Source organism: Podarcis cretensis (assembly GCF_951804945.1).
Source record: "Podarcis cretensis genome assembly, chromosome: 1".
In the NCBI taxonomy this organism is placed as follows: Eukaryota; Metazoa; Chordata; class Lepidosauria; order Squamata; family Lacertidae; genus Podarcis; species Podarcis cretensis.
The window spans coordinates 103,383,961-103,409,065 of record NC_137170.1 but is presented as its reverse complement, the minus strand read 5'-3'; the positions used below and the strand labels follow the sequence as shown (position 1 = coordinate 103,409,065).

Below are 25,105 nucleotides of genomic sequence, written 5' to 3'. Positions count from 1 at the left end.
GAAGAGGAACAAATTAATGTACATTAAAGTGTGAGGAGCTCACATAAATGCAATTTAGCCACAGTAGGTTTAAAACTTTAAGTAATGGGAACTCTTCAGAATTCCGATGCTATGTTTACACACTTGAATTCTCCTAGTGATTATTAATAGTTCAGCATCTCTCCCTTTTTACCTGCATGAATACAGAATGTCAAAGCTAATTTACTCTTCATCTTAAACATTAGCCAAGAATTGCAAACAGAGGTGCCTTAAAGCCCCAGGTTCATGCTGCATTCCAGCAGTGTAACTGTACCAAATGGCGTTTCTTCTCAGTGTAAAATTGTCAAATTTGGTCATGAAATACACAATTTGATGATGACATACCAAAAGGAAGTTTGTGTCTCTTTAATGATGGGGAGCCTGTGGCCCCCAGATATTGTTGGGCTCCCACCCCCACCATTCCCAGCCAGCATAGGCAATGCTCAGGGGATGATGGGGGTTGTAGTTAAGCAACATCTGGAGAGTCACAGGTTCCCCATCTCTGCTCAATGGTTTGGTCCTCTGATTGCTGGCGGAATATCTACTGAGAAGTTTTCTTCTATTCTATTACCTTTTTATTATGGAGCACCATAAAAGCTGGCATTCAGTGATTTGACTAGCGTAGAACAATGCTGGACTTTCCCTGAGAGTTTTTGTAAACCTGATAGACATCTCAATTCTGCAGTTCAGTTTGCTAATCCATAAACTGAAAGCCCCCTTCAGGTCCTCAGGAAGACACACATATCAGTGCAATTAGGGGGGGGCAGGATAGTGATATCTGTGCACTGCATGGAATTTGGGGGAGAAACAGGCAGGATATGGGTAAGAGGTTACATTCAAAAAAGGAGGGAGATCATGGTTGGCCTCCAGTGGTGAACCTTGGTGTCTCACATTTCAGTGGTGCCATGTGAAATGCCAAAATCCGCTCTTCGCCCCCTCCCCCATGTCTGCCACTCGTCTTCCTTTGGATGTCATATCTGTGGCACCTGCTTTGGCACCCCAGAAGCTCTAGGCCCAGTGTGACTGAACCAGCTGTACTCCCCTAGATCCACGTTTGTGGCCTCCTAGAAAGAAGGAAGAGGGCAGAACTTAATCTTGGAAGCAAGTCCAGCTACAGACAGATACAGACAATTTGAAGGTGGAGCTGCCTAGAAACGGTCTTCTGAAACTGGATACTTATTGTGGAACAAGGTTACATCCCTGAAGCTAAGGCAACAGAAACTGTACCCTCTTTTGTTATAGAAGTGTGGAGTAAACCATTTGGCTCAAACCTGCACACACCCACACCCTAAAAAAGCGCCTTTCATTTGCTCATGCTTCAGCAGTTTTATGGATATACAGTGGTACCTCGGGTTAAGTACTTAATTCATTGCAGAGGTCAGTTCTTAACCTGAAACTGTTCTTAACCTGAAGCACCACTTTAGCTAATGGGGCCTCCTGCTGCCGCCGTGCTGCCGGAGCACAATTTCTGTTCTCATCCTGAAGCAAAGTTCTTAACCTGAGGTAATATTTCTGGGTTAGCGGAGTCTGTAACCTGAAGTGTATGTAACCCGAGGTACCACTGTACTTGATTTCACCATTTTACCCACCAAGGATGGGTGGGTAAATGGGCAGCATGGTGTTAAGAAACTTTTGCATGTGTAAGGTTGTCTGTATCCCATTTGCATACGGAGAGATCATTTTACATTTGGATACAGCAGAGAACTGTTGCTGTCCAGAGAGATGTTTAGTCAGTACCTACACTGAAGGGGAATATGCAATGCAACCAAAAAGAGAGAGTTAGAGCGCGCAAGGCTGGTATGAAAACTGTGAAGGGACAAAAGTCTGTGCAGAATGGCTGAAGTCCTGCTGAAGATGCTACATGGATAAAGCTTGCATCGCCTAAAATGAAAACTGATCTTCTCAGTCAACCAAATCTGTGCCAGACCAAACATGCCATGTTCACAGATACTAAATGAACATAGTGCTAGATCATGGGTGGCAAACCAACATGAGTATGACCAAACTGCGGGAGGCAGTGGAAGACAGGAGTGCCTGGCGTGCTCTGGTCCATGGGGTCATGAAGAGTCGGACACGACTAAACGACTAAACAACAACAACAAACCACAAGTTGCAGATGAAAAGAGAATTTGTGGCATCCCCTATGCAGGACCCAGAAGGTCTAATAGCACCACACTGCAGTCTTCTCAATAGAGCAGAAGCAAAACATTGAAAGGAAATCTGCATGTACTATAGTGCACACTTTGTTATATTTGAGATTTGACTAGTGGCACTCTTGACAAAAGGTTGGACTTTACTAGACTAATCCTCTCTTTCATGCACACTAACATGTGTGGAGCATAAATTGAGCATAGCTCACTCAGTGCTAGAATAATGGTGACTCTACTTCATTGGAGGGCTTTGGCAGTCACATTGTGGTGGGTTGCTTCCAAGCCAAAGGACGTAATCTTTCCATGCTGGGGACTGTTGAAACAAAAAACTGAGGCCAATTTTTGTACCTTTGAAGTGACTTAGCATATGGGCATTTGTGCAATTAACACATCTTTTAACAATATGGGCCATAACTTCTCCAATAGCATCGTATCTCATTTTAGAATAAGAATTCATTAATAAACAAAAAATAATCTCCTGCGATAGTTTTTTTTTAATATGGCAAAAAAAATTAAATCCTGAATTAAGTTTCTCATATGCATAGTTCACAGATGACTAAGTGTAAAGTTTAATTGTTGTTTGTTTGTTTGTCAGCTAAATGACAAATGCAACTAAAACATGTTACATTTTCCCAGGCTCCTTAATTAAGAACATATTTTTCTTTTCACTTACAGCACTGAACAAATTAATAATTAGCTACAAAAGAGCTATAAGGGGCCAGATTTCATCTGGTGTAAGCCTGCTATTAGATCTGTGCAACAAAGCCCAAGCATTTGCTTTAAGACGCATTCTGCAGAACACACAATAAACCTTCCTAAGCCTGTTTTCCCTCCATTATGCCTCAATCCACACCTCCCACCTTCTCTAATGATGTAGGCTCCTGCATATGAAAACTTTACACCATTACAAACTAGCTATCCTTTAAGATACCACAGAACTCTTTGGCCCACTTCTCACATTTGGCAGCCCTATAAGTCAGCTGGGACTGAGTACAGGTGCTGTTTGTATGAATTGGGGCCTCTGGGTATGAACTGTATACCTGACCATGGCGATTTGCACAATTGTGATGGGTGAAATACAAATGGCTCCACGTGGTGCCAGCTGAGCTATGAGTTCACCAGCAATCCTTGGAGACATTTCAGTGGGATCAGGGGTGCAGTGTGTGCTTGAACGCACCTTTGTCTCTAGAGTGGTGCATCCTTATGGTCCAATGGATTGACAAGTTGCGTTTCAAGCTGGAAAGTATAGGGAATGCTTTTCTCGAAAGAATACGCTGTCTCTAAAACCCAGTTCTGCTTCCCTACAAATGGAAGACAGCAACACTGTTGTGGGAATAAACAAGATAAATACATACATAATTAACTCAGTGACAGCACATCACTTTTGGCAGGGCAAGCTGGAACAGGGTAGAAATAATGGCATCATGCTTCCTATCCCACACACAAAAAATGGAAACATCATTTTCAGAATAGGTTTGGCAGTGCCTGCATGGTCCCAGTCCAAAAGAGAATCCCCTGGTGCTACAATCAGGGCCAACCCATGCATGAGGTGAGGTAAAGCAACCGCCTCGGAGTGGTAAAACCCCATGTGCACCCTGCTGCCTATGCCACCAGCAGTGCTAGTTTCCAGTGAGACCTCGTGAGATTCCGATGAGATTTTGCTGGAATCCACTGCATCTTTGCCACCCAGGTAAGGGCGGCTGCGGCAGCTGTGGCAGCAGGGTGGTGTAGCATGTTCCCATTTCACCATCAGAATTCCTGGTGGAGATCTTCATTCGCCCCTTCTGTGAAATCAAAATGGGTCGTTTTGTGCCATACGTGCTACAGCGCTTCAGGTGAGGATAACCATGAGGCTTGGTAAGGGATACGCAGGAGCAAAATGGTTAAAAATGCCTTTTTTAATTCCCCATTCCAGTCGAAATGCTATGATTTGCCTAAAACTTTTAAAACGGAAAGTCTACTGTAAATATCTCCAGCTCCACAGACCTGAATAGAATTGCAGCCCCCGCTACCTCTCTTACAGTATATGAGGAGTTGGATCCAAGCCTGCTTTATCAGGGTGGAAATCTCACAAGAACAGGTTGTGTGCTAAGATGTTTAGTTCTCCAACTTCTAGTCCCTGTTGGAAGTCTAACAAGAACAGACTTTCCTCACAGGGCTCTGCCATTTCCAATCGAGGTTCTTCTGCTGCCAGTCCCAGCTGGAAACTGGTTAGAGGATTGGAGGAGTTTCTGAAGTTTTGCTTCAGATTCAATTTTAAGGAGAAATTGTGGATGATGGAGAATGGGATGTTAGACTTTCTGCTAAGTTTCTCTCTCCCCTGCTTCCTAAGTCTTAAGCAGCTTAGAGCTGCTTCGTAATCTGTTTAAATCAAACATCTCCCAACCTCACTACTGAGGTCCAGGCTTTTCTCTATTGAAATGCCATCTTCAATTTAGGAAGGAATCTGTATAGCAAGGTGGAGTGGGGGGAGGAGGAAAATAGAGACACCAAAGCCATCTTTCCCATCGGGCTTAGTGGTGCGTTGCACCAGGGCGCCGGCCTCTCAGGGGCGCCCTAGCGAGTGGGGGAGCTGTGCGGCTTTGCCGGCAGCCTTCCCTTTCATTGCACGCCCGCCAGCTGCACCCCATCAACCATATGGCTGGTGGGCGTGCAGCTTGCCTCCCAAGCCTCCACGCGGGGCGAGTGATCCCTGCAGAGGCTTAGGATAGAAGCTGTGCCCCACCAACCATATGGCTGGCGGGCATGCAGGTTCCTTCCCAAGCCTCCGCGGGAGGAGAGCGATCCCCGCAGAGGCTTGGGAAAAGGTCAACAACTCTGGGAAACAGTGGGGGGGGGCAGAGCGCCAGAGGGATCTTTGCACCACGGCACTGGATATGTTTAAGACGGCCCTGAGAGACACATTAAATGGAACATTAATAAATGCAATGAGACTATTCTTGCCGGTCACCAAAAAGGAAACACTGGGGATGGAGGTATTATAAAAGTGGATCTAGGAGGCCCTAGATTATAAAAGGGAATTCATTATAGAAAGGAATAAATGGAGGAAGGGGTGTTAATGTCAACAGTAGGAAAGAACCAGTGGGAGACGGAACAAGTACACAGAAGAGACTGTATCTTGTGAATCTGTGGAGTCCATTTCCAACACCTTCTGTACAACCTTGCTGCTCTATATTTTAAGTTGTAGCCAGAAAATTTGGGAATCCACGTGGATGTTATCACATCAAGGAATACAACCATGCTGTCTCTTGCAGGCTCAGTTTACATTGTTGGGCAGTGGAATCTCATTGTTTTATTTTCTTTTTAGAGTATCAAATCCCCAGCTTTCACAACTGGAAAATATTGGAAATTGGTTGAACATACCTGACTTTTAAAAAATGGGTTGGGATTACAGTAATCAAAAGATGAGATTTATTCACCAAGCAAACCAGCACCAATGTTCCCCACTCCCCTACTATATTTTATATATTTCTCCGCTGTTCTAACTTATCATTCCCTGTTACTTATATAGACACAAAAACGTTGGTACAAAGCTATCGCTGGGGAAGAAATTGACTAAGGCGTACGCTTTCAGCACTGCAAAACATATGTACTGTCCTCATAATTAGTGTTGCTGCAGTTATTTAGTACTCATACTGTGATACTCTCCCAAACGTTTAAGTTATAGGTTTGATTTGCGTCCAGTACTTCAGCCATTAAGGTGGTGGTTTTGGCACTCCAATTATCACTTGCTGTGTTCTTTACTTATTTATTTCTCTTACCATTAATATTCCAGGGCAGGTTATAGCAATTTTACAATACAATATTAAAAATGAGTAGTTATGCGTACCAATCCCCTACAAAAAAACAAACAAAAAAACCCTTGCTGGTCCCTGCAAAGGAAACACTGGGGGGAGGGGGAGAGACTTCGCTGGTTACCCCCATACATCATGCGTTAAACTCACTGCCTTCTCCATCCACCCTAAACTGGCTGTCACCTGAAAACTCACACTGCCATAGACAGTAATTTTTGCCTACGGCTATTTCTGAAAAGTTAAGTTACTGGAGCAAATGTATGTGAAGATTCCTAAAGCAAACACATTTGGTATGAATTTCCTAAAGAATTGCTACATCCCAGAGAATGTGAGTCATGCCGAAGTTCCATGGGACAAGTTCAGGGGGACCACAACTTTTGACTGACACTGATGTGCATTATTTGTGGTTGCCACTGGCCCAGTTCCTTCTGCAAGTCAGCTGGCATAGGGATTCAAGGACTGAGTCAGTTTGTGTACCACACCAGGATTTGGAAATACTCAGTAGCGACAAGATATATTCTTAGTGCTCTTGAGAGTTTCTGAGGCTGGATGTGAAGTTAGGCTCATGCCTTCCACAAGTTCTTTAATGTGTGTCAGAGACCTCAAGAGAGGCATGGAGTTCCTCTTCCATCCATCATAAATATGTATCTGTATGATACATCATAAATATGTATCATCATAAATGTGTATCTGAAGAAGTGTGCATGCACACGAAAGCTCATACCAAGAACTAACTTAGTTGGTCTTTAAGGTGCTACTGGAAGGAATCTTTTTATTTTGTTTTGACTATGGCAGACCAACACGGCTACCTATCTGTAATCCATCATAAAGTGAGCTACCTCTTCCCCTCCTAAATCTCTCCATGTACAAAGACATTGCGGGAAGAGAATATCTCTCACTTTCTGAGAGATATCCTGGTGTCTTGGTCACCAGAAAGAGCTCTGTGGCAGCCACCTGGTAACTGCTTTTGTAGATCCTGGTACTAATTAGCTGGGGCTAGTGTGTGTAGACCCTAAACCCCCCTATTATCAATTCACATTAAGGACTGAACACCAGTGGCATAGCGTGGGTTGCCAGCACCCGGGGCTGCACGGAGGGGGGTTGGGTGGGAGGGAAATGAAGGGAGGGTGCATTCAACTGCCTAACGGCTTCCATGGCACCAAGGAGATCACAGTCACAGAGAGAAAAAGAGTTGTTCCGTTGTCTAGATAAGTTACTTCCTGGTTCTCAGGGAGAAACTATTTTCAACAGAGCCCGGTGGCAGAAGAGCGCTGCTGTATTGAGGCAGCACTGGGTGTTGAAATGTTGTGCCCCTTAACAATGTTGTGTCTGGGGGTAATTGCCCCTGTGCACCACTGCAGAACAGAGGCAGTGATTTTTCATGGGCTGGTTCCACTAAAAGAGAACTATTCCTGCTTTAAAAATAATGCTTTTTTAAAAAATCATTTCCTTTCAATTAGATTGTAATAGGGACAGGGCTGTCTTATAGTACTTAGAAAGTGTTAGGTGCTATATAATTGATTAAGGATGATAATAATAATATAAGTTCCACTCATTTCAATGCAGCTTTAAGCATATGGCTAACGATATCAGGATCAAGGACCAATGTGCTTATCCTGAAGACAGACGGCTCTTAGATACTCTAGCCTTTTTCTCCTCTTTCCCCAAGGTATTTCAGTCTACCTTGCCGCTCACCTTCCATACCAATTTCACGCAGAGTGAAAAGTGCTCTGAGAATCCCCTGCTTTAGAATCTCAAATAAATTCTTCTTCATTCATTCATTGCCTCTTCAGAAAGAGAATGTGCAGTGAGTAAAATTTTATACAATTAGTGCTCTCAGAGTGCTTTAAATGCAAACCTGTAAGAGGAAAGTAAAAACAAATCAAAGTTAATTGTGACTGGCTGGAACAAAATGCTTAAATCAATATGATGGCGGCTCATCTGCTTGTCATTTAGCCATTACCTGGGAGACGGATACCTCCTACTGTGGCTGATTTTTGATACACATTTGCTCTGCCTTGATTCTGCAGATACTGGTTAAGCCAAAAGCTATCCCATGCTCCCTGCTTCATTATATTGTTTGTTCTTAATGTGCCTGCTGATTCTTTATGCATCCTTTTCTTTTTCTTACTGGCAGGACACATCAGAGAAGTGTGGGGGGGCACACATTGGCATTCAGAAAGTTAAAACACAGGAGGGGCGGTGAAGGAGAGAAATCTGAAAGTAACATATTGTATACACTACAATGGGCAGCAAAATATTCATGATGTGTATTTTTAAAGTTCTAAACAACCGTGGGACAAGGTGCCTGAAGGACTGTTTGCTACTACCTGAACCGACCTGATTGTTAAGATCTTCTGGAACGGGCAATACATCCATTTCTGAGTTGTGTTTGGTAGCAGCAAGAGACTCCCTCCTACCCCAGACTGCGGAAATCTCTCCGTAGAGATGTTTGCTCACCTCACCTTCCCACATGCCACTCAGCCGGTAAGAGCATGAGACTCTTAATTTCAGAGTTGTGAGTTCGAGCCCCATGTTGGGCAAAAGATCCTGCATTGCAAGGGGTTGGACTAGATGACCCTTGGGGTTCCTCCCAACTCTACAATTCTATCACCCCACGCCCCGTTTTGGCTTCCTGCCAATTTCTGGATTGTGCGGGCAGCATGAGGACAAGGGCCTGCCCCAGGTTGCGTTAGGAGGGCACCCACCCTAGATTGGGCACTGGGAGTCATATTTAGGTGCATATCCTGTTGTAAACAACACGCTACAGCACTTGGGTGATATTTGAACATGGGTTCAAATGGGCTTCTTCCCATCCCTGTTCCAGCAGACTCTATGTCTTTGACTACAGATCTTCTCTCTGGGGTTGGGAAACCTGCCTTCATGGAGAAGGCTTTGGGGAAGCCACAGTAGTCTTCTATGCTCAAGTGCCTTCGCTTGAGCAGATGGCGTGCGAGGGATTTCCTATGGGGAGCAACGAATTGGGCCTGGAGGATGTGCAGCTGGGGCTGATTGTTCTCTTCTCCCCCACCCCACCCCACCCCACCCCACCCCCACTCCTTTAAACTGTAAGGGGGCATTCTCCACAGCAAATTATTTCTCCGCTGCCCCCCAACAACAACAACAACCCTATGGCTCTTTACATTGCAAGGTGTCGTTCTGCTTTGCCAAGTAAAGGATCTGAAGAGGGATAGTGCTTGGAGAACACATGCCACATATGTAATGCCTCTCTCTCCCCGCTCCCGCCCCCACCCCCACCCCCACCCCCGTTTGCTTGTTTCCCTTTAGCCTAACTCTCCATTCTGACATGCTATTTACTTTCGCTGCAGTCCCAGTGCACCATTGAAGCAGTATCCAATCCATGTACAGGGAGGGGTAGATCACTGCAAACAAAACAATGTCCCTGCATGTACCAAGGACCCTGATCTGTATTTACCAGTATTTTGTCCCTCAGCATGTGTGAGTGCAGCATCCCCACCCCCCATTTGAAAAACTGGGTCATGAGGGCCCCTGAAAGAAGCCCTTCAAAATCAGGTGGAGAAGGGAGGAGTTTGCAATGTCTTCCCAGATTCAATTTCCAGCATCTGCGGGGAAAGGCTTTGGTCAGAAACCCCAACCAGTTCTTGTGGACAAAACTGACTTAAACTGAAACAGCATGAGGCAACTTCAGAGGTTCAGGCTATTTCTTTCCAAAAGCTTTTTTTAAAAAAGCAAATAAAAGAAATTTTAAAAATAGACGTTGACTGCTAGGTTTCAAGGCAAAGCAAGACAAACTGGAAGACCCCACCAAAAACTCTCCACCTCAGCCTCTCTCAAGCTGCTAGGGCAGGCAGCATGTGTTGCAGTCGGTAAGTACGGGTACAGTGGGAGCGGGTAGCACTGTGCTCTAAACCACTGAGCCTCTTGGGCTTGCTGATCAGAAGGCTGGCAGTTCCAATCCATGCAACAGGATACGCTCCCATTGCTCTGTCCCAGTTCCTGCCAACCTAGCAGTTCAAAAGCAAACCAGTGGGAGTAGATAAATAGGTACCACTGTGGCATGAAGGTAAACAGTGTTTCCATGCACTCTGGCACTCATCACAGTGTCCCGTTGCGCCAGAAGCAGTTTAGTCATGCTGGCCACATGACCCGGAAAGCTGTCTGCAGACAAACACCAGCTACCTCGACCTGAAGTGAGATGAGCGCCACAACCCCATAGTCACCTTTGATTGGACTTAACTGTCCAGGGGTCCTTTACCTTTACAGCAGACATGTCCTGTTGAAGTGATCACAACACCACTTGGGGAATAGCAGACTCTCAAGCAGAGCAGCAAAGGGGGCCTGGCCTCCATCACCAGATTAGCTGCAGACCAGGAGTTTCTGGATATAAGGAAAGGCTTGTAGACCAACTGGGAGCGCATGTTGAAAACAGGACAACTTAAGTCACCTGGGTTTAGATGGCCATAGCATCAAGAATGGCATTGTGGTGGCATCATACAAAAGGCAGGAGAAGGGCAGGGAGGATCAGATGGAAGAGAAAGCAGCTGCAGCCAGGATCTCAACCTGCCTGGTTGATAATCTTGCTCTTTTCCACTTCCCTCCCTTCAAATGCTGACATTGCTGTTGTTACTATTTTTGCCGTTGCTGTTATATGATAAAGGCCATTCAGGCCCAGTTACCCAGTTATAATGCTAGTAAATGTGGGGTTTAAGGCGCAGCAAACCCCTTTAAACAACATTTTAAAAGGCACCAGAATAAGGGAGGGGGTTACCTTGTACGAGGTTCTCTGTAGTGATGGTTCCACTCTTTCACTCCCTGACTGCAAATCAGCATTTTTAGTGGACAATAGGCTCAGCAGTGGCCTTATGATTGCCTCTTTTCAAATGGAAATGGCTATCCTAACTCCTCTGCCAGGGTTTTTTTTTTTTCCTCCCCCCTTTACCAGAGCACAAATTGCAGTTTACAAGGCACTGAGTGGGGGAGAGGAGGGGGGGAATCTTAGCTGAATATCTTTTTTTTATTATTCGACAAACTGACATGTAAATTACCCTTTAAGTGCTCCACTCTAGGGCTCTGATCATCTCCTAATTGTCACAGTCAATTGTAGCCAACAGTCTCTTCATTCCCAAGCGCTTTGACAACAAGCATAAGGATCAAAGCAGCAACAGCTCCCTTCAATATCTTTCTGTTTAGGATGCTACAGAAAGCCTGAAAAAGGAAAAGGTGTAAGGGCATTACTGTAGAGGAAACCGAGAGCAGAAAGTATTATAATAGTCATTTTCTCCTTCTCTAATATGATAGATCCTTATGTGCGATGCTACCACCGATTTGGCATAAATACATAAACAGCCAAGGGAGTGAATGAAGTGCGCTTTTCACATTGCGCTAAAATGCTGCCATTCAAAAAGAAATAGAATATCGGCATTTTATTATAAATTGATCCGGGAGAATCTCTCTGCCCCTACCAAGTCCATGGGGGGGGCATTTTTAAAAGTAAAATTCTGCCCCTCAGGTTAAAATTAGGGACTTAATGCGGACATTATCTAAGACGCATGTCACTCCTCTGTGTTTAATAGGATGAAACTGAGAGGATCACAGTAACTGCATCATTAACAGAACAGAACCGTAGAATTGGGACTATGAAGACCATCTAGCCCAAACCTCTGAAATAATATATGATGATGGCTATAACAACCACCGAGACCCATCTTTAGACTGGGAGGACGGAGATAAATCTGTCTGAGGCTTGCTTGTCATCCTCACCTGCAGCAATTGTGCCTCTCTAGAGGCAAAACTGTGGCAGGCCAGAGGCAAAGCTGAACCAGCGCTCAACCTTCCATTCTGCTAGAAAAAATTAAGGCCCAGATATGGCCTGAGCTTGCCTTAGGGCAGGGCTGGAGGACCAACTCTCAATCTCAAGATCACGGGGTCGAGCCCCACGTTGGGCAAAAGATTCCTACATTGGACTTAGATGACTCTCAGGGTCCTTTCCAACTCTATGATTCTAAGAGAGCTCCATGTTGTCCCTCTTACTCCCATCAGACAACATGCCAATGATCAGGGATGATGGAGTTTATAGTCCAGTAACACTTGAGGGGCCACTGATTCACCAACCCTGCCTGCTCTGTGGTCTGGGGTCCCCAACTGCAGTTTACCACATTTAAATTATTATTTAATATTTTATTGTTATTTCTTACATTCATATACTAACCTTCATCAGAGGAACACAGGGCAGTTTACAGTAATACATTTTAGTGGGAGTTTCAGTGCAAACTTTTTTGCGATGTGGGAGCACCTCTTGCTTCAGCAAAGGAACAATCAAGAGCTCACTTTGAGGTCCCTTTGAAGCTACATCCATATCTGTCCTACACCTAATGTATGGGTAGGCAAACTAAGGCCCGGGGGCCAGATCCAGCCCAATCGCCTTCTAAATCCGGCCCGCCGATGGGGCCAGAGTTGAGCCATGAGCTGGAGGTTTCCTAGTCCAGTCTTAAAGAGATCTGCACCAGTCCTTCATCTTCAAGGGCACCTCCGACTTGTGCTTCACTGTTCACCTATTAGGACATATGTCACAATGCTGTTATGAGAAAAGCTAACATGTCTATATATCTGCCAGTTTCATTTATGCTTCCCACCAGCCATTTATTGGGATCTGCCAGGTGACACATACATCTCCACTTTTGCAGTCACAGCAGCAAGACCTCAATAAGCTGCCCTATTTGGCTGTGCTCAGCTTGGAGGGTTCGAAATTGTGCACTACTGGTTGAACACAATTATTTTAAGTACTTTTCTATTAAAAATATATATATATGAAACTGTTAATTTCAAGACGAGATTGTGAGGGTAAATCATTCAAGAACAAACAAACAAATTCTAGCAAAGTTACTGTAGGTGTGGATGTTTTTTCTTTATAAGTTTCTAGCCCTCTGGAAAACGGGTATCTCCTAACTATCCTTCTTTAAAGCCATTAATTATGTTTTTCAAATCCTTAATGATTTTGAATAAGGATCGTTAGGGAATATCCATTTTCCAGAGGGTTAGGAATATCCATTACCCACACTCTAAGTAACTTTGCTTTAATTTCCTATTTGTTCCGAAAGGAATGTTTCAAACTCAGTTTCTTTATAAGGCCAACCTATTTATTTAGAATAGCGGATGTCTTGATTTTGTGTGTGTGTGTGTGTGGTGCAGTTTCACCAAATATCAGGAGCAGCCAAAAGAGTGGACTGTGAACTTGGCATCCTAGCCATGACCAAAGCAAATTTAGGGCAGCAGAACCAGTCTCCCCATACTGGGTGCTGAGTTGAGGGGGGCGTGCCACATGGCACCATAACTATGATATAGAACGCATGCAGAATGGAAGGCAAAAGTGGGGGGTGCTGAATTTTGGCCTCATACAGGGCACCACTGAAATTTGAAAGACCAAAGTGCACCCCTGCAGTGACATCACTGTTGCCTACCAGGACAAGAGGAGGAGCTGAGCAGGGCAACAGCGAGGTTGGGGCAGTTCAGGCAACTGGCAGTGCCATTCTGGTGCCCATAAACTGCCCTGATCTCTCCACCATCTATCCTGCACTCTCACCATTCAGATATGTGGTAGGGACACCGTTGCTGGGAGATCAAGTCTGCAGTGGTGCTCCTCTCGATCAGCCCTTCCTGCCTTATATACATAAGATAATGTGTAAGTAACCACATCCAAATCCCTACTCTGCTCGTGTGCAAAACAAACCGTGAACAGTTCTCATGGTTTTTCAAAGAGGCAAAACAAGTCAGTTCTTTGCTGCAATCCTTCATGTATTAAGATAATAAGAAAACTGTAGCTTCTAGATCACTTGTTTCTAGACCTTGAAATTGAAGTATAACGTTTTTGCAATTTATTTAACCAACAGACTTCATACATGCAGACTGCAATAACAAATAGACCACAATCCAGCAAATTTAATCACATTTTACTCTGACTAAAAAGTTCCATGCTAGGCTTGAAGGGGCCTGAACTTTAGCTGGATTATGGTCAGAGGTAACTTAAAAATAAATTTTAAAATAACTCAGGATGAAATGTGTCTCTAAGTTGCAACGTTAGCATGGCTTTATGAATCAAAAAATGAACTCGATATTATTGTTATTTTTAAAAATGTTAGGTGTTCAAGCACCCACACTCCTCACTGGCAAACAAAGAGAAGGTTCATACATACATCACTTAATTTTGTTACACTTGATGACTGGCAGCTGAATGTGTGAACATATATTCCACAATTGAAAAATGCTGGGTTTCAGGAGATGTGAGTCATTATGAATATTCCCCCTGCATTGTAGCTTTCAAGTCTCATTCACATAGGTGAGCTATTACTTGAGGTTGCAGTCCTCAACCTACATCCCCTCCTAAGTTTCCCTCAACTAAAAAAATGCTAATGCACAATCCGCCATCAGGAAGTTCTCCTGCATATGCCCCACTGAAGTCAGTGGGACCTCTGCAGGAGCATTACTGTTTGCATCAATTCCCTCAAGAACCAATCTAATCCAAATGCTTTGCACTCTTAGATTCAGCAATCTAAGAAGGTGTTCTTAAATTCAGCAGCATTCCTGATGGCAGTGAAATTGTGCCTTTTTAAAACTGGTGAAATCAAATCAAAGGAACAATTAGTTTAAGAGGAAATAGAGCTGCCCTTTCTCACAGTCTGAGTTGTCTTCCTGGCCTACAGAAACTCTGGTTTTTTCTGCAGCCAGTTTTTAGAGCATGCATAATTGCTTATGGTCAACATCCAGTCGCCACCAGATCACACATTAAACAGATAACCACTATTATTATAAGAGCAGCTTCCTCGACCTCATATTTTGGTCTGGCTCAGCATTCCCGAACTCTACCAGTTTGGTTTCGAGCCTTATGCCAACCTAGCATCTGTACATGTCATTTTCGACTAGTGGAAGCACAATCGAAAGCCAGCATAGAGCCCGTGTTTATGCACACAAGAAGAATGTCAAGAAATATGATCCTGCATATGTTTGCTTTAGACAGTGTTCTATGCATTTTAAAAGAAAAACGAAACAAAAACCTCAAGGTACAGCGTGTGTTGTTTGGCAAGAAATCCGAATGGACAACACTGTTTGGGTGAGTGTGCATTTGGAAATAGAAATTCTCCTTTCAAACACAGCTTGCTGAGGGTTTTTAAGCAAAATTTCTAGAATCTTAAGTTTTCCAATGAACTGGAAATATTTCTGTCAGTTAACACTAGCAAAAGGAAAAAAGAAAAGAAAAACCATCAAAAGTAATGGGAGGGTGACAGATGAGGAGTGCCAAGCCTTTGCTCAACCACATTCCCTTACTCCAATCCATCAAGGCATTGCTTCAGACAGAGCAGAAGCAGGTCTGCTTCTCTAAACATGAACCTGCCCCCTTTTACACAGGCACAAGACCCTAGGGAGGAGGCAAGGAACTTTTACCCATACACCAGCTGTGTTCTTCAGGGCAGAATGGAGAAGGAAACCAATGGTTCTCATGGCCTCCGCCTCTTTTTTCCAAATTCATTCCTGGGGTGGTGTTGTTGTTGTTTTGGGGGAAGGAGTATTGGAAACATATTGCCCTTCCTCCATTACCCTGAAGCTGTCATCAAAAGAGAGGAGCCCCTTCTCAGTCCCTGTACTGTACAGTGGTACCTCGGGTTAAGAACTTAATTCGTTCTGGAGGTCCGTTCTTAACCTGAAACTGTTCTTAACCTGAAGCACTACTTTAGCTAATGGGGCCTCCTGCTGCCGCTGCACCACCACTGCATGATTTCTGTTCTCATCCTGAAGCAAAGTTCTTAACCCGAGGTAATATTTCTGGGTTAGCGGAGTCTGTAACCTGAAGCGTATGTAACCTGAAGCGTCTGTAACTCGAGGTACCACTGTATTAATTGGTTGCTGCCCAATGTCAAGGGTAGTAGGAAGGTTTTGCCCTCACAGCAATAATCCCCTAGTGAAGCACTTAACCCTGCCCCCACAAAGAAAAATAAGATTAAATGAAAACCAGTCTCTAGCATGGGGAAACACATGCATGTGAAGACACCACTGGGGCCAGAGACTATAGTCACAAATGAGAGGGGGGCAAATCTACCCTTTGTGACGCCAGTGTCTGAGGTGAGGAGCAGCTTTTGCCTACCCCCCCCCCTTACACCAAAGCTTTCCAATCTTTTTTATGTTGGTGACACACTTTTTACACTTGCACCATTTCGCGAAACAGTAATTCAGTTTAACCAGAGGTTAAACTAACCCCTTTCCAGCCCCAGGAGGAGCGAAAAGACCACACCTACACGCTGCAGCCTACTCGCTAACATGTCGCAACAATTTGAAAAGCTTTGCCCTACACGGTCATTTTACTTGAGTCCATTTTCTTAGCTGTATTCCGTTTACCCTTAATCCTACTGCTTTCGTGGATACCCAGAAATGCTCATAGCTAGAGTTTAACCTCTCTGTTGCTACTTATTTCACCACGTTTTTCCTCTGTTTCCTTCCTGCCCAATTAAGATCTAGATAGCTAGAGGCAATCGTTCTAGCAATGGACCACTTTTGGAGCATTTTGTTTTTTAGTCCTGAAGCTGTCAAGAATCACTAAAAAGGAGTGCACTGGTTCTGAATCAGTATATCCTGCGTTTTAGCCTAACCTTAATGTATATGATACTGGGGCTCACATAGTCATGGGGGGTATGAAATTATTAGGGTGCTCCCTGTTCAACTACATCCCTGAATTTCAAGCCACATGTAGTCTAGAATGCCATGATTACCATAGAAATCTGAGCATGGAATATTTATCTCCTTCATTGCAGAACTCTCTCAGTGAACTGCAACAGGCTTCTTAGGGGGTGAAGCCTTGTAGCACAGCTTCTGTCTTCCAGAGAACCCCAACAGTTTTTAATTCTACACCAAGGGGATTTTATATTCCTTTTAGAAGCAAAGGATGTATACAATTGTGTCCTGCTTACCTCACAGAGCCCCAGAGTAAGCATCTTCTTATATTGCCATTAGAGGGATAAGATTTTGGCTACTAAATAGTTCTGCCACAAACCTTTTGCCTACTTTAATCCCAGCGCTGCCGTTTAACTTTTGTCAGGCAGGCTGCCGTGTAGGAAACATATTGGCACCCAGATGCTAAACATTTCGACTCGCTTATCAGGCAGCAACACTGGAGCAATGTCAGGTTTTATGGCAGCATGTGAAGAGTAGCTCTTTTTCTGCTAGTCTCCATCCAGGTCTGGCCTTGCAACAGACTACTCTTGAGCAACCTGGGTTCCAGCCAGCCAACCTGGATTTACAAGATGAAATCCTCTGGCTAGTGCTTTGCATTGTTCCCCAACCCCACCCCCCTGGGGTGCGGAAGGGAGGTAAAAGTTGTTCCAGTGGATAATGTTGTGGGTTGATAGGTATGATTAGACTTTCCTCAAACAGCATTTGATAAGAGCCTAAATGGCAGGTATGGATAACAAGAGCCTAATGAACTGATAACCATCTTCCTATCTTAGTAGGTATATTGCAGCCAGTCAGGTTAGGGGCCTCCTTTCTAATCTATGCAAAAGACAGAGATTAGAATATCAAGGTAAGATACCAAGAGCTGCTGAGGGCATCGCAATTACAGACTCCCAGCATCTGTAGTTTAATGCCCATTATAAATATGTGAGATCCAAATCTATGTCAAAATGCAAGCATCAGCATTGGGAATAAGCACCAGTCCATGGCTGAGGCTCAGACCTGGTCAAACAAAGGGCCTTTTCCTCCATTGCTGAGGGTAGGGAGATCAAAACAGGAAGGGACAGAGATTGAAATCAGGGACAAAAGTAAGCCATCGAAAGGCATTTATCAAGGACAACGCAGATGCAAGCCAATAAAGAAGACTAAGAGGCCCAGACAAGACAGAAGTGCTTGGCTGACACAATATGAAAGGAATTTTAAATTGGCCCTAAACAATTGGCATTTCCTTCTTTGAAAGAATTTAGTTCCTGCTGCCAAGGCTTACTACACAGGATGCAGGCCACATGGAAAAATCTTTACCTGTGCAAGTTTTCCACAAGGGACTGGTCATGTTTAAAATGCAGACTACATAAACTAGCACATATGATCATGTTATCCTCTCTGCAGCACACCTGCTTGGACTATTGAGATCTTGGAGAGACAGAATGGGTAACACTACATAGAGAGATACACCATTATAATTGTACAAAACACATGATGTTCTTATTCACACCAGGCGCAGCTTTTAGTGGGCCAACTGAACAGCATCTCTCTTTCCTGGCAGACTTTTGTGCTGCTCCAGACTTTTGTGCTGCTGTTCTCATACCAAGAACAGCCTCAGGGTTACTTGTATCCTTCTCGTGTTTAAGGATGAAAGTGACTGGGCCAGAAGCTTCTTCTGAAGAAGCTTGGAGCCTCCACTTGAGATGATCCACCAGCAAGAAGGGCCTCAATCTGCAAACAGATGCGAAGGTCTCTATTTACAAGTGGGCCTACTTCAGAGCCAACCTGCCAGTAAAGAAAGGAAGTGGAGAAAGTAGTCTTTTGTGTAAACATCTCAAGGGTCTTTCCAAAGGAAACGAGTCCCTCTTTGAAGAGATGCATGCCCCAGCGGCAAAACCCAGAACTGGAACCACCCAGCGCAGGACTATGCATGTCTCTTCAGAAATAAGTCAGTCCTACCATGTCCAATGGAGCATAAGTGTGCATATGACTGCAGCCTTAATAATGTTCTGTGGATGTTCTAAATAAATAGGAGGACAGGAAACATGACTGAGCACAGTTCATCTTACCAGTGTTTTGAGAGAACATATATGGGGAAAATGCATAAGCTCTTTTTTATTTACAGACGTTGTGCTCTCTCCTCACCCCCGCATTTGTCTTCAAATTATTATGTGGGAAACACAGCCGGAGGAAGCACAATCCACTTGCACACCCTATTGTGCACTTCTGTAGAACATCCAGTGCATCCCAGCGTCTCCACCTGGGATGTGCTGTAAACCACCACTACAGCCTCTTCTTGGAATAGAAAAATAGCTAGTATGTTGGCACCCAAAGGAGTACATTCCTCAGCTTTTTAATTATGTAAGAGACTGTTGTTGAGTCCACTGTGTTATACATTAAAGGCTGCAAGATATCCAGGAGAGAATCCTAATTGTTTTTATCCGTAGATGCTGAGAACATGCAGTATTCTGCACACAAAGCTTTTTCAGGCCTTTCCATCTGCATCAATAGCAGGAGCCCCCATTGAATCAAATGGCAAATTCATGGTCTGCAGAGATCTCCACAACCAGACTTTTTGGGGCAAAATAATCCCACTCAATGTGCAGCCATGTCTCTTCTTGCTGTCATATTGTTCTGACATTCAACTCATCCCTGTGTGGACACCTCCTGTCCCCACCTCCACCCTTTCCCCTTTGATGATAAAGACAGGGTTCTCCCCATTTTTACTTTAAATCACATTAAATATTATGCTTTGTTGGATTTAATTTATGGTGACAGTGCAGGGGCCAGCGGTAGATGGCCAGCTCCTGCAGGCGACTTGAGCCACAGCTCCAACCTCTCACCCATGCTGGTGGCAAGAAACAATTGAGCGAGGAGGAGGGAAGAGAGGTCGGGTTGGGATGGCGAGGGGGCTAAGTGGCGAAGGGGTCCGCACCATGCTCTACCAGCAACGGCTGAGGAGGAACACTAGTGAGTGTGAAGAAAGGAGGGGTGAGGGAGGGTAAGGAGGCTGCTCTTTCCCCCTTCTCCCCATGTCCTCATCAGTTGCACCAACAGCAATGCAGCTGCCATTTTGAGCCGGCTGCCTCCCTCTCATGCCGGATAGTGTCAAGGAAGGGAGGGGCTGCTCCTGGAGGTGGGGAGGATATTACAGTAGTGGCAAGGACACTGAGTCCAGTGAGCTGGAGGGAGGGGAGCAGGCGATGCCAACCAATGAACCAGACCCACCCTCTGCCTGGCCAACGCAAACGTTGTCTCTCTCTCCGCCAAACCCACCCTCTGCCCGCACAGTTTTGAGGAGGAGGAACTCAAATATGGATGGGAAAGTGTCCCATTTGAAGTACAAATGGGACAGGAGATACTTTAGTCCCAAAAAGGGATGCTCCCGTTTTCCTAAGGAGGGGTGGCAACCCTAGCTGACAGTTAAATGTTAGGGACAGACAGTTGGAGATCAACAGAGTGAAGTGGGTAGGCAATTGGGAGTCGGTTGGAGAGAGATATGGAAGTACATTGGCTGGGGTGAAGTACTGCAGAGATTGGCTTGAGGTTAAAGCCATTTAGAGGCTAGCGTTAGAAGCGGTGGCTCTGGAATCTGTGGAAACTGCCAACTAGCATCTTAAGACCCCCACCCCCCACCCCAGATAGGTATCAGATTTCCCTTTTGTATATGAAGTCCCCTTAATAAAACTGTCTCACATCCAAACACATTACTAGGTGGCTTAAAAGCATTCTGAGAGAGAACTGGTGGCAGCTCAAAGACTGAAGAAACACAGACACAGGTACTTGTGGTGTAGACAAGTGAGAATGAGGGACCAAGAATCCCTGACATGATGGTGGCAGAGGTAGCAGCTCTCCACCAGAGGTAATAGTCATTCATTCCCCAATTAGATATTTGAATTGCAGAGACCTGGGAATTTGGAAGCTCAGGTCTACGAAATGATTACATTCCACTAACAAGGCCAGGCTTTGTCAACCTGGTTGCCCTTTAGCTGTTTTGGACTGCACTTCCCATCAGCCATGGCCAGCACTGGAGAAGATTGAACAAGGAGCTCCTAAGAGACAAAAACTGGAGCACTGATTTTCTACCTACGAGGACTAGGAACTAGGGAAAGTTGGAGGCAGAGAGCATGCATCATACTAATGACTTAGAAAGCAGCACACAAAAAGCAGACATGTAAAAATAAACTACAAATCCAGCAAGGAATATTGATTTGCACCTTCACATGCATTAAGGCGCTCCCTGAGAAAAACTACTAAGAATGTAAGGAGGTCGTGACACGTGTTTATGTAGGAAGACAAGGTCAGAGGATATACTAACAATGCAAAGAGGTGTGTTGTAATAAATATGAAAAGGGCAGGTTTGTTGGGCCCAAATGTCCTGTTCCCATCCAAGAATTCCTTTCTCCTCATTAGCCTTTCACCTTTGGACAGCCAGGGCATTAAAATTCTGGCTGAAGCATTAAGGAAACCAGTTTGGTGTCCTTAGCACAGATTTATCCATATCACAAAACAGTCATATAATTTGGCTCGAGTGTTAAATGCCTGCTCAGGAAAGAGGCCCTTGAAAAAGGGAGAGGGTTGTTGCTAGTCAAATCTGCTAAAAGTTCATTCAGCATATTATCCATGCTTTGCTTTCTTCAAGAAGTCATATTTGTTTATTCGGCAAAACTAGAGGCAACAGCTCCTTTACACTGTATCTCGTATTTGTATGGAACGGGGGGGGGGGGGGAGGAAACATTATAATCATGTGGTGACTTCCTTGCTAGAAGACCCCCATTCTTCTAACAAAGAGAGAGCTGCAGTTTACAGAGTTCTCTGGAAATTGTGGTGTTGTGAGGGGACTTAAGAGTCTCTTAACAATTCTGAGCACCCTGAACAAACCATACTTCCCAGGATTCTTTGCGGAAAGCCATGGTTGTTTAAAGTGTCTCAGATGTTCAGTGCAGATGTCCAAGGCCACAGGACTCTTAGACAGATTCACATGGCTGCCCCTCTGGATGTCCTTAACAGTTATTACTTGTAAAGCTTTAAACAGCTTAGGACCAGTCCACCCAGAGCATCACCTTCTCCAACGTGAATCTTCCTACCCACTTCATCAGCCCCCCCCCCCGCATGCCTTGCCCCCATCTGATGTACAGTTGGGAGCGAAGTACCTGAAAACCCTAAGTACACCATATGACAGAGCTTTTAGTAGGGATGTTAGTCTCCTTTATTTTTAAAAGTGGAAATGCTTCTAGTCCTGGACAGTTTACACATGTAGGCTTCAAAATGAATGCTGAAAGTATTTCTCAGTGCTGGGAAATCAAACATCAGGCAGTAGCCTCCAGAGTGCTTCAGTGCAGTACTGTATTAGGAAGCCTGTGCAGATGGTTCTGTAACAATAGTTCATCCAGCACAGAAATTCAAGTCTAGAGTATGGCTTATGTTACTCTTCCCATCACCGCTGTTGTTCACTCCTTTTGCACAGCTTTTTTTTTTAATGGGATATTTTCCAATGCAACTAGGAAAAGAAGCTGCAGAAAACCAAGACAGACAACTTTCTCAAGGAATTACAATTTGCAAAGGAAAACACAATTCAGACAATATGGTCCAGATGAGGTGAGTGTGTTCAAGGCCCATTTCAGCCATTGTGAAAGTTGTATTTTCTCAATGACAACTTCCCTATCTGAGGAATAGGAATAATAGTGAACCACCTCAAATCAAGAGAACTAAATGTTTATTATTATATTATATGTTTATTGTATGTATTTTTAATCCCATTTCTTTTTTCCTAGGATGTCTCCCTGCCACATCTTAATCCATCTTAAAAATGGAAGATCGGAGGTGAAAGATAGTGACTTCAAACACTGTGATTTAGCTGCAATGAACAACCTAAGGCTTCCGCACTCCATGTTTCCCACATGCTTACAAACTGGACTGCACTGACTGAATTGATGAATTAATCAGATATTGGTATGGCAGCACAGTAGCCAATGACAACCTCCTTACTTTAGTGCAATTAACCTCACCTTTACCCGTAATGCATCCATCTTTTGAATATGCTTGCAGTATCATGAAATAATAATTCAAGAAAATAGTATGTACAGTATTGTACTTATTCAGCATTTAAACTTGGGAGACTGGTGCCAGCTTAGTCCCAAGATTATATTCTTCAGTGATATTAGGATGTTCTGAGGCTATGCAAGCCCAGACAGGAATTCGTCATCTATTTACACTTCCCTGGTAATGGCATAATCCTAATCAGCTAGTGAGGTGAATTCATTTGCATCCCAACAAAAAGCGGAAGTTGCACAAGATTACCTCTTCCTAGTCACCTAAGTGACCTGTCACTTAGGGGGCTGAATGTAGCTGAGAAGCCTAAGCACGTTTACTTGGGATAAACAGCAAATAGTTTGACAGTTTAGATCTTCCATCTGTTAAAAAAGAGAATATGCTCCTTTTCCCCTCCCCTCTTGTTTTGTTTTCGAAGAGTCCTATGTTTCAAGGCGATATTCTAAATAACCTTTTGAAATACCTGTTGTTGTTGAAAAAGAAATCTATGAACGGTATAATCTTTACTTGTATTTGGCACTTCTCGAAACAAACGAAAAGCAGCCTCTGCAATTTATGCACCACAGCCCGGTGTGTGTTTACTCAAAAGTGCATCCTGAGTTCAGTAGCGTTTGCTTCCAGTAAATGGGCATAGGATTGCAATTCAGTTTGTTTTTATTGGTTGCTGGAGTATCTTGTTAAATTCTGTACACCAGGGGTGGGGGGAATCTTTTTCAGCCTGAGGCCCACTTGCCAAAGCCTGAGGCCCACTTGCTAAAGTGGGCAGGGCAAAGAATTTAATGCTTACCCTCATACAGCGGGCTGGTTTCACACTCACACACCCCTCTCTATCCTTCATGTAGATGAACAAGAGGCATCTTCAGAGGTCAAAGTCACATTCCAGCCAAGTAAAAACACTCAAAGAACCAAGAAGGGCCAGTGAGTGGTGTAGTCTGGGGAGTGTTCCAAAAGTCAGATTGAGACAACTAGAGGGCCACATTTGGATCCCAGACCAGAGGTTTCCCCACCCTTTTTATACAAACTAAACAGGACCAACTTCACAATAGGAACTTCATTCTGAGCAAACATGTATAGGTTGGTGCTGTCAGTCATTTAGAGCAGGGTTTCCCAAACTTGGGTCTTCCACTGTTGTTGGACTACAACACCTATCACCATCCCTAGCTAGCAGTAGTAGCCAGGGATGATGGGATTGTAGTCCAAAAAACAGCAGGAGACCCAAGTTTGGGAAACACTGATTTAGAGCAACTAACCATCTCCAAGACAAGCAGCTTTCCTGATGATGACATTGTACATTTAGACATTTGGAAATGCCACATCACTCCAGCTTCTGATACCCTTCGAACAGTTCTGGCCACAATCTGTGGATCTGGAAAGGAGCTTGTTTTCACACATACTGGCTGAGTGAGGAAAAGTCACTATGAGCAATTGCCATTTGATTTACATTTCCAAGCAGGGGCAGGGAACATTTTCCACCACAAGGGATATTTCATGAGCCACCTTCTGGGATGGTTGTGGCTGGAAACAAAAAGATGTGGCTTTCACCTTTGTACAGTGGGCTGCATTTCTAGCCATTCCACACCTCTCCATCCACACAATTAAGGGGCATTATCACAGTTCAAGGACACATTCCAACCAGGCAAAAACCACACAAGGAAGACATGGAGCAAGGCCGGGGGTAGATGTGGCTTACAGAGTATCTCAAGGTCTGGAGGGCCACGTATGGCTCCCAGGCCTGTGGTCCTCTGCCCTGGCTTCAAAACCAGAAAACAATATTTTTCAGTGACAGACTTGCCTGGGCTGATTTATACTAGTAACAAATGGATGACTGGACAAGGGGTGGGGAGGGACTCAGACCAGGAAAGATTAACAAATGTTTGTATTATACCAATGTAAGTTAGAATAGTGGCACTGTAGCTCACAATATAATGTGCCAAAGCCAAGACAGGGCATTAGGTTTTGATGAGCTTTCCTTTTAATTAAAAGTATTTAAATTAAGGCACTTTGCCTCTGCCCCTGAAGACGTTTCGGAAACTTCAGCTGGTGCAGAATTTGGTGCCCAAGTTTTTCACCAGGGCAAGATAGTTTGCGTATATTACACCAATCCTGGCCTGACAGTACTAGCTGCAAATTAGTTTCCTGGCCCAATTCAGAGTGCTAGTCTTCACCTGTAAGTCCTTAAACAGCTCAGGATCAACTTTCTCCATATGAATCTACCTAAGATCATCTTCCGAAACCCTTCTTCATGTTCTTCCTCCATGAGAGGTCCAGAGGGTGACAACATGAAAATGGTTTTTTTTCTGTAGTGGCTTCCCATTTATGCAATGCTCTCCCCAGGGAGGTTCGGCTGGCACCTTCATTATATACTTTTAGGCACCAGGCAAAAACATTTCTCTTCAACCAGGCCTTTGGCTG

The 25,105-nt window shown here is 44.3% G+C and overlaps 2 long non-coding RNA genes across 5 annotated transcripts in view; one reads left to right on the top strand and one right to left on the bottom strand.

The window, feature by feature from the left end:
- The window catches only part of LOC307226485, a 134,985-nt gene that overhangs the window by 102,581 nt on the left and 7,299 nt on the right, over window positions 1–25,105 (bottom strand). The window lies entirely within an intron of this gene.
- On the top strand, window positions 2,757–23,861 carry LOC307226572. Of its 2 annotated transcripts, none has more exons than XR_013843501.1 (3): window positions 2,757–3,858; window positions 22,147–22,240; window positions 22,417–23,861. It is a non-coding gene; the product is annotated as an uncharacterized lncRNA (long non-coding RNA). The 2 variants fall into 2 exon arrangements; XR_013843502.1 differs by lacking the exon at window positions 2,757–3,858 and adding an exon at window positions 20,017–20,504.